Source organism: Podarcis tiliguerta (genome assembly GCF_965153285.1).
Source record: "Podarcis tiliguerta genome assembly, chromosome: 13".
Lineage (NCBI taxonomy): Eukaryota > Metazoa > Chordata > Lepidosauria > Squamata > Lacertidae > Podarcis > Podarcis tiliguerta.
In genome coordinates this window covers 36,228,119-36,237,042 of record NC_139546.1, presented here as the reverse complement: position 1 = coordinate 36,237,042, position 8,924 = coordinate 36,228,119, and the positions used below count along the sequence as shown (strand labels likewise).

General features: G+C 44.1%; 1 long non-coding RNA gene across 1 annotated transcript; it reads right to left on the bottom strand.

Moving 5' to 3' along the window:
• Positions 1–801: 801 nt before the first annotated feature.
• Positions 802–8,231, bottom strand: LOC310662079. The gene is made up of 2 exons (XR_014504245.1): positions 7,806–8,231; positions 802–3,934 (listed from the first exon to the last, which is right to left on the bottom strand). It is a non-coding gene; the product is annotated as an uncharacterized lncRNA (long non-coding RNA).
• Positions 8,232–8,924: the final 693 nt, after the last annotated feature.

Genomic DNA, 8,924 nt, shown 5'->3' with positions numbered 1-8,924 from the left:
GGGCTTCCTTTCCTTATCATGCTTTCATCTCCACAACAATCCTGAGAGAGGAAACTAGGCTGGCAGGTTTCATTGCTGGGATTTGAACCTGGGACTGGAGTCCAAGCACTGCTGCTACTATTCTCATGCTTTAAAAGGGTGGGGTGGGGCAATCAGAAAGGAACATCCCAAAGTACCTGCTTGAGACTGATGGAAGGCTTGTTTGGGGAAAACAAGCTGCAGAAGGGAGGGGACCGAACAGGAAATAGGACCTGGTGTGAAATGGATGTGCATTCGCATGCATGCTTCATGAACCTCACCTGTCCGTTCAACGTTGATTCCCTGGTGAGAAATGCGGCGAAGCTTCCAGATTTAAAACACCTCACTGTTCTGTATAGCATGTGCCTTCCGCATGAAAGCTGTGAGGTTCTGGCAGGTCCACAACTGAGGTGATTGGATCTCAGGAGATGGCTGTGGCCATAGGGCCAGGTGTGAGTGCATTTCCCTAAATCCACCTATCCTTACAGGTGGCTCTAGCTATCTTTGTCAGAGCTCTGTGGTGCTTGCTGAGCCAAAGCAAGGTGATCTAATAGGCCCAGCAGGCAATTGGCAGGCCTCCCAATGACCCCAGCTAGCTATTTGAAGCCCTGGGCTGACGTATGTCCTGACCTCTTTCCTGCCCTGCCATCTCCCTTCCTGGCACCACAATTGAGCGGGCAGCCAGAGTTGGGGGGGGGAGGGTTACCCCTTCTCTCCAGAAGTCCCAATTCTGGCACAGAGTCCTCTGGGAGGGGGAAAAGACCTTTTCCCAGCAGCACTGTATTAGGAATTCATTCATATATTTTATTTAATTCAATATCCCACCATTACATCACTAAACCCATATATAGGTACTCTTTTTCCCCAGCTTAACCATGCAACAGCCTTGCAGCTTTACCTTTACAACTCAAAGTAAATATCTTCAGAGGGTATAAATGTTAGATGCACCTTCATACACAATATTCATTGGCATGACAATGGACATGGCATGTTTCTGTCGGACAAAAACAAACAAACCGAAGTTATTACATGACCTGTGGGCTGTTTTGCACTGCATGGCCGGTGGTGAAGCAGTGAAGGGCCAAAGGCCGCAGCTATGTCCTGTAGGTCAGGGCTTCTTAAACTTTCTACCCCCAGGGCCCACTAGAGAAGGCTGAAAGTTACTGAGGCCCATCAGCCACTAAACGGTGCCGCAGGGACAGAGCCAATCACAACATGGCAGCAGGTGAAAGCAGAGTTTGGTCTTGTATCAGTCAACTAGCAGGAACTGACTTTGATTTCTGCTTGATACCTAATCTGTCTCTGGAAATGGCTGTGTTATTTGCCACAGCCTTTTCCTTCAACCCCTCCTCTGGCCCTTTTCCCCCAGAGAAGAGAAAACCTCCTCCCCACATGAATGTCTCTGTCTCCCAGCCCCCTTTACTCAGCTTCTGTATGTGTCATGTGGGGATGTGGTTGTGACAGAAATCTTGTCCTTTGCTTTCGGCTGCAAAATGTATTTGAACTCTGTCTTTCCAAGGATAATACATAAAGCTGATTGAAAATAAATGAATCACTAGATTATGGAAAAGCAATAAGGCGCATAGCTAAATATAATATAGAAGGGAATGTGGCAGGATGCATAAAATTAATGACATGTTGTAGTAATGCCGCTTAATCTCTGGAAAGTTAGCATCTGCGCATGGGCAAAGGGCATCCCTTTAGGACCATCTTGCAAGTCTAGGCAAAACTCCAGTGAGACTGGCCATGGGCTAAGCAATGTTCACCTGCACATGGACTTCGGTTGAGACTGAGTGCATAATGTGGGGATGAAAATGTACTATGCTATGTTGTGACTTGGTGAACTCTAGGATGTGTGTGTGAGACTTTCCTAATGCAATTTGAAAGCGGACAGCTCCTAGACCAAACTCCCAACTATGCCTGGGGTGTGTCATTAGCAGGAAACCGGGGCTTGCTCTCAGAACAATGTCCTGACCTAGGAGTGGCACGGTGGGCCGGAGTGATAAGCTTGGTCTGTTTATACATGGGCACCGAGATGGCCGAGATCAAGCCAGCCACCAAGAGTATATTGTCTGCAGTTACACTCGTAGTCAGTCCAGGGTTTGGGAACGGGGCCTTCCTTTCCTCTTTGAAGCCTTGCCTTTGCTGGATGGGTCTGGGCCAAATTGATTGTATGAGGTCTAAAGACGCAGTTTTCAGTGATTTGTATGCTAAACTGGACAGTACCACTTCAGACTGGGAGTGAGGACTCCTGTGACTGAATGCCCTGCACATAGAAATCTATAGGGAAAGGATCTAACCTACTTTTCTTCTTGATATGCTAATTTTCTATGTGCAGGAATTCCTTTGCTCCCTCCACTTCTAGAAGAGCATGTGAGTCGCCCCTTGCAGTCTGAAGTAGTCCAGAAAAACATTTACCATCTCTCCTGGTCTTCCTTGGAGCCTTGACCAGCTCCCCAGATTTGCAGTGTGGAAAATATACTGCCAGGAGGAGCAGATGGCTCAAAAGTGGAAGCACCATTGCAGGGAATTGGTTGCTTACAGTTGTGAATTTGACCTAAGATGGAAACTTGGAGGGAGTCTATCCCTTCTTTATCAGAGAGCGCCCAACAGGGTTCAATGAAAAGAGAGAGGCATATATATTTTCTGTCTTTGTCTTGAATGGCACAAGTAGGGCTGGATAAGCATTCTACCAGCTCGTTCTGCACCAGAAATAATTCTAAAATACGGTACAATACTCTGCTTCCAGTAAGTAAGAGAAGTGCAAAGAGCTACACAAGATACTAATACACCACCCTCTCTTACCCATGGAAATCCACCTCAGCCAATATTTGCAAACTTGGGAACGAGAAACGTGCTTTAAAAAGAAAGAAAAGAAAGCAGAGAGGTCCAATTTTGGGGTAGGCGTGTGGTTTCTAGGAATAAGTCATCTTACCAATGTGAACAAATTATTGGCCCTTATAATGGTGAGGAATGAGGTTTTGGTGGAGGCCAATGGATTTTCTTCATGCCTCATAAGGACTAGGAACTTATAGAGACGTAAACTTTTGTAGACTGCATTCCACTCTGTCAGTTGCAAGGAATTAGGATTGGGAAAGGGATCCTTTTCTTCACCCAGGCCTAGGACTTTGTTGCCAAGTGCTGGCACAGCGTAAAAGGTAAGACATTATTCCGAAGTGTTTCCAAAACATTGTCATTTCTTGCAGTCTTACCATGTCAGAATCAGGTAAGGATGGTTGGAGTAGCCCCAACTGTGTCCAGACTAGAAGGGAAACGTGGGTAAGAAATGGCCCAGCATGGATTTCCAATTTATATAGGTTGAAAACCCCAGAATGCAGTTGCCGTTTGTTCAAAGTGGAAACCGGCTGATTATAAAACCTGGACTGGTTTGGATTGAGATTTTCCAATGGATTTTGGAACCTGTCACCAGTTCAAAATTGGGCTTTCCTTGGGAAACAGCCTTTTGTGTTGGATTCTCACTCCATGCTGAAGTGTTCTTCTGGCTGACAGGAGAAATCTGGTCTCAGGTCTTCATATGACCGCTTTCTTTGCTTCTGGCTCCATCAGTAGAGTCCAGCTGCCACGCCTCTTACGGCTCCTGAACTGCTGCCACAAGCAGCTGACAGCCACCCCCAAGACCCCGGACCCCAGCAAGACCCACCCCAGGACAGACAACACAGAGCCAGGAGGGTCACGGACACCAGCCACACCAGTGGCAGCCAGGCCAATGATGCTCATCAGCAGCCCAAAGGGAAGCAGGCAGTCTCGGCAGGAGGCCTCCACACCTCCCGTGATGGTACTTATGAGGCGGGGGTCCAGGGGCAAGGCCGAGCGCTCCAGGAAAACCTCTTCCCTCTCCATGTTGACCCTCACACGGTCATAAGGCACGGTTGGGAGGGGGGCAGCAGTATCCATCCTAGGGAGGAAAATCAGGGAAATAAGAGCATAATAAGAGTCCTGGTAGATTAGATTTGGATTTTAATTTTTTAACTATTTTATTCTCAGTTTATATGCTTTGCCTTGTTGGTCACTTTGAGCACCCCCAGTCTTGAAGGTGAAAAGCAGACAGAAAATCCCCATACAAGCACACACACACACACACAGGGGAAGAGAGGGAGGGGGAGAGAGGGGGCGGAGAGAGGCTGGTGACCATTTAGGAGACAAAATGATGGACTGAATGGATCTTGCTATAATCCAGCAATGTGCTGATATATCTATGAAAAACACATAGCCTGTAGAGAAGCAAGTCTGAAAACTATTGTAAGTACAGTGGTACCTCGGGTTACATACGCTTCCGGTTACAGACTCCACTAACCCAGAAATAGTACCTTGGGTTAAGAGCTTTGCTTCAGGATGAGAACAGAAATCGTGCTCTGGCGGGGCGGTGGCAGCGGGAGGCTCCATTAGCTAAAGTGGTACCTCAGGTTAAGAACAGTTTCAGGTTAAGAACGGACCTCCAGAATGAATTAAGTTCTTAACCTGAGGTACCACTGTACAGAAAGATATGGGGTTGTATCTAACCAAGTTCTACTCAGCCACTGAAATTAATAGACCTTCGTCATCATGTCCATTAACTTAAAGGTGTCAGCTCTCTATTTGACTAACACAGTGCCTGTATACAACACTAGGTAGGAATGAAGAGAGAGGTAACAGTCTGAAGATATTTGGTAAGGGTGAAGACAGATGTTACATCACAAGGATGAAAACAAATGTAACATTCTAAGGTGGATTGGGTTTCCATGCACATCTGCTGCGAGTGTGTTTTCCAGACCATCAAAACCATTTCTACCACATTTAGGACACGTATGCCCGTCTTCTTGTTTAGCTGATCATTGAAATGTTTTATTCCCCAAGCCATGTGGAAAAAGATGTCCTGTATGTCAGCAGCTGGTTTGGAAAAGAAGAGAGGAATTCTTATCAGGCTCTATCTGGGAGGTTGCATGTGTGGAGAGAGAGAGAATGAGAGGAGACAGAATTGCTTTGCACTGCCCAGAAAGGAGCTTTAGATTACATATGAAGATAATCTTTTGAGCTGAGAGAAAGAGCCCAGGACTGGAACACGTTCTCAAGGGAAAGTGTCGAGGTGCTTTTTTAAAAAAAGAGATATAAAGAAGGTGGACTTCAGGAGGAGCTAGGAAAGGAATAGGGCAGGGGTAGGCAAACTAAGGCCTGGAGGCCGGATGCGGCCCAATCACCTTCTCAATCCAGCCCATGGATGGTCCGGGAATCAGCATGTTTTTACATGAGTGGAATGTGTGCTTTTATTTAAAATGCATCCCTGGATTATTTGTGGGGCATAGGAATTCCTTCATATATATTTTTTCAAAATATAGTTTGCCCCCCCCCCAAATGTCTGAGGGTCAGTGGACTGGCCCCCTGCCGAGAAAGTTTGCTGACCCCTGGAATAGGGGTTGCCATAGTGATCAGAAAAACAACAGCCTAGCCCATGCTCCTCTCCCTTTAACATAAGTTTGAGCTATAGAAGACAAAGCTTTTTAAAATCTAAACTGGCAACAACTGCTTCAAGTCAAACTGCTGATGTAAAGCCAGCAGCTCTGGGGGTCAGCTGAAGAGTTTGCAGTCCAGAGAGAGTAAAATTCTTGAGGATTTCTAACAATTATCAAATGCTGAGTTGGTAGTTGCCAGTTTTTGAAGCTGTTGCTGTAGCAGACTACAGTATATATTTTTATTTCCATGCATCACAAAACCTCCTCTGCTAAGTTCTACACATCCCACAGCCACTAAAAACACAAAGTAAAAGGACAGTTCCTCATTGGTCAATTGGCATCCTTAATTGTGTAAAGTGGCCAGCTTTTTAAAGCTGCCTTTAACAGCTGTCCAGCAGACTGAACCAATAGGTGGAATGTCTTTGTGTCAATGAGATACAGAGATGGGGAATTGTGGCACCTGGGGAATTCCTGTCTTCTGGCTGAAAGAGTTCCTAGGTTGTTTTTTTTTTAAAAAAAATGAACCAAGCAGTATAACCACAATAAAAACACTAATTTTAAGTCAATCAAATGGCAAAAGTACAAAGCACAGCTACATTATAAGTTTAAAGCCCAGGAGACAGCATAAAAGCAGTAAATGCCTGATGTGTTTGTTTGTTTTAAAGTGTTTTAGCAGAGATGGAATTTGGTGGATTTCCCTGGGGGGTAGAATCCACAAAGTGCCACAATCAACAAAGCCCAGCCCCTGAGTCCTGCTAATCAGATATTTACAAATATCTGAAACCAGAGTCCCCTGAAAAGCTGGAAATAAAGTTTAATCTAAATCTTTATAAATTTGCCGAACCTGATTATAGAATGTAATACACTTCTATATATTATCTATTTGTGCCATGAACAAAAATGAGACATCAGTTATTGTTATTTTATCTCTGTGTCCGCCCACCCATCCTTCATCCCTCTGCCTCACTCCAGTCTATAGAGGTTTGTTTCCTTATAGTTATGACTTAACCTATTGCCAAAGAATTCAACACAGCTTTCATTTGAGGGAAGCCGCCTTGAGTTATTTGGCAAAAGGTGGAGTTACCATTACTACACCATAAAATCCAGCCCAACAACCTGCCCTGCTCCTCTACAAATAGTATTAACATTCGTATCAAATCTCTAAATACAAACTGACAATGTAAGGAAATAAAACACAGTCAGGGTAGCAGAAATCATAAAAGATCACTGAGGCACCTTGCATAGATTAAAGCACCTCGCATATATTCCTAAAAACTCTCCAGTTTGATTACAGGTTTTCTTTGTTGACTAAAAGACTGGCACGTTTAAAGGATCCCCTTCGCTCGGCCTGCTCTTGAGTCTTCTCTGATCTGCTGAAATTGGCAGGCAACCCCTGTGTAGAATGGTCAACTGATGCAGACTGAGCTGCCGTGTGATACTGGTGGTAAGTTGGCAACCAATAACCCAAGATGAACAACGCCCCACACAACCACACACACACACAAACCTCCCACCCCACAGCACCCCAATGCACAAGTCTGGCAAACAGCAACTCATTTCCAAATGTATACTCTGTAGGGTTGCCAATGAACCTGGGGGGAAACCGCTCCCATTTCTTTTTAAAAAAATAATAATATTTATTAGAGGTTTAATAGTTACAAAAAGAAAAGAAAAGAAAACAATAAAAAATTTAACAGACAATACATCAAAAATAAAAAGAAAGACAAAAAAAACAATACATCAAAACAACAAGAAAAACAAAAACATTTAAAAACATATCCAATATTTCCATATCTTTACCTTTCATTTACTTGTTTTATCGACCTCCTCACGCCTCCCGTTTTTGTATTCTAGTTCAGTTAGCTATTTCAGCAAATCCTTTCCAACTTTTTTGTTCTATAATTTATCTTAACACCATCTAACTTTAAAATTTCCCACTTTGACCCATTAACAATCAGTTTTTGCTTAATTCTTTATAACATTTCTGCTAAAACCATATAACTTCGAAACTGCTCCCATTTCTGCAGAAATGAGCTGGAGGGTTTTTTCATAACATGGAATAAACCTGATCACCTCGATGCACATCAGTAGCTGCAGAGGGAGATTCAAAGGTTGGCAACCCTTAAAACTATTGAGGTTCCCCAAAGTAGCATCCCTTAAAAACATGCTTCCTCCCAGGGCAATCTGACCATAGCTGTCAACGTTTCCCTTTTGTAAGCGAAATCCCCTTATTCCGAAAAGGATTCCTCGCAAGAAAAGGGAAAAGTTGACAGCTATGGATCTGACTGAGCCATTCACTCTGCTCCCCTCAAGATAATTCAACCGTTACCCCTTTCTTACCTCAAAAAAGAGTTTTGGTGGTAGTGTTCTTTTCTTAGTATTATTTCCCCATTCCTTCAGTGTGCCAGGCCTGCTCACGATCACTCCTTTGTTTCTGTCCTCCTTCCACTGCAAAATCCCCACCCCAAGTCTGTGTTCTTGGGGTCAGTTTGTCTCCTCTGCTGCCAGCCTGGCTGCTCAGGACCTCAAATTTGGTTCCCGCCCCCACCCTCATTTATTTTAATGTCTATCAATGCAGGGACACAGATGATGGAATGATAAGGAGGCAATTAGAGAGTTCCTGTAACTTAGTAGGCACTGGAGAAACTTGGATGCAGGACACAGCACATGCACACAGCTCATTGTACGCCTCAGGTACACACCCAGCCATTCAGAATGTGCTGTAAATAAATAAATGAACAGAACCCATTCAGTCACCTGTCATTTATATATGTGTGCGTGTGCGCAGGCACACATTATTAGGAAGGAACTCCTGATAAGCTTCCATGAATTCTCCAGGGGGGAAAAAACAGTTTGAAAACCACAGCTTTAGAAGACAGCCACATCCTCACAATACATTTAAAACACATGGCTTCACTCCCCTCGCCCAAATTCCTGGGAACTGTAGTTTACCCTTCGCAGAGAGACAGCTCCCGGCATCCTTACAAAACTACAGTTCCAAGGGTTCTGTGTATGTGTGTGTGCGAAGCTATGTGCTTTCAGCGTGGTTTAAACGTATGAAGGAGATGTGACCTATATTCCTCGTTCCATGGAGCTCTGATGATGCAAGCCAGGCTTAATCTGAGCTGGATGGGAGAGAAATTTTAATTCAGTTCATATTTAAAGCCGAATTCATCTAATTTGCACTTTCTGAAACGAGAGGAGAACCAAAACACAGCCATCCTCTGAAATTCGCACTCATCCAAATTCTGCAATGTACCAGTAGTTCTCCAAACCAAACAATGCTTACCGAAATGCATGTATTAGGGGGAAATGTGCATAAAATGCATATATTCGTGAAAACAACATACAAAAATGAATTATACTGGGAGAAATTGCTTGCAAATAGTCAAAACTGCATATACAAAGATGTGCTTATCGGGATAGAGTTGCACTAAAATCTGAATGATTTTCATGAGT